Source organism: Mastomys coucha, unplaced genomic scaffold (genome assembly GCF_008632895.1).
Source record: "Mastomys coucha isolate ucsf_1 unplaced genomic scaffold, UCSF_Mcou_1 pScaffold14, whole genome shotgun sequence".
In the NCBI taxonomy this organism is placed as follows: domain Eukaryota; kingdom Metazoa; phylum Chordata; class Mammalia; order Rodentia; family Muridae; genus Mastomys; species Mastomys coucha.
Genome location: NW_022196896.1, coordinates 72,054,682 through 72,055,286, shown reverse-complemented (window position 1 = coordinate 72,055,286; position 605 = coordinate 72,054,682). Strand labels below are relative to the sequence as shown.

The 605-nt window shown below is 38.2% G+C and overlaps 1 protein-coding gene across 1 annotated transcript in view; it reads right to left on the bottom strand.

Moving 5' to 3' along the window:
• Positions 1-605, bottom strand: part of Ercc5 (ERCC excision repair 5, endonuclease) — a 44,110-nt gene that overhangs the window by 42,049 nt on the left and 1,456 nt on the right. The window lies entirely within an intron of this gene.

Below are 605 nucleotides of genomic sequence, written 5' to 3'. Positions count from 1 at the left end.
CATTTACGCATAACCCACATGGCTTACTTTTCCTCTGACATCCCTGAATGCTAGGATGCTCAACCTCCTAAGTTTTATAAGGGCTGGAAGGGAAAAATAGCATAAATCCTTGATGGCCTTATCAGTAACACTCTTTCTCAAAGATGGGTATGGAACTCTGGCATGTCATACATACATGCTAACAAAGTGCTCTACCACTACTAAACTGAAACCCTTTGATGAGAATTTAAGAACCCCTCACTAAAAATGGTTCTTTCATCACTAATAATTAAGAAATCCTTAAACTGCACTGACACTGAAAAACCACTGGGGTGTGTTTACAAAGCTCTTCGATTTACCCAACTTAAGGCACCCTGTGTAAAGACATGTAAGACAAATTTTTAATTTTTGTCCTTAGTGTATTTGGCATAAAACGTGATTTTTCAAAAGTGAAAGTTCTTTATTAATTATAAACTGGGCACACAGTGAAGTGGCCTCTGCTGTACTTTACAGAATGACATGGCACACATACAGACAGACACACATACACACACAGGCATGAACGCTCGCTCGGCAACTATTTACAGGAATTTCTCGTTTCATTAAGAAAACGTTGTAAAAGTATG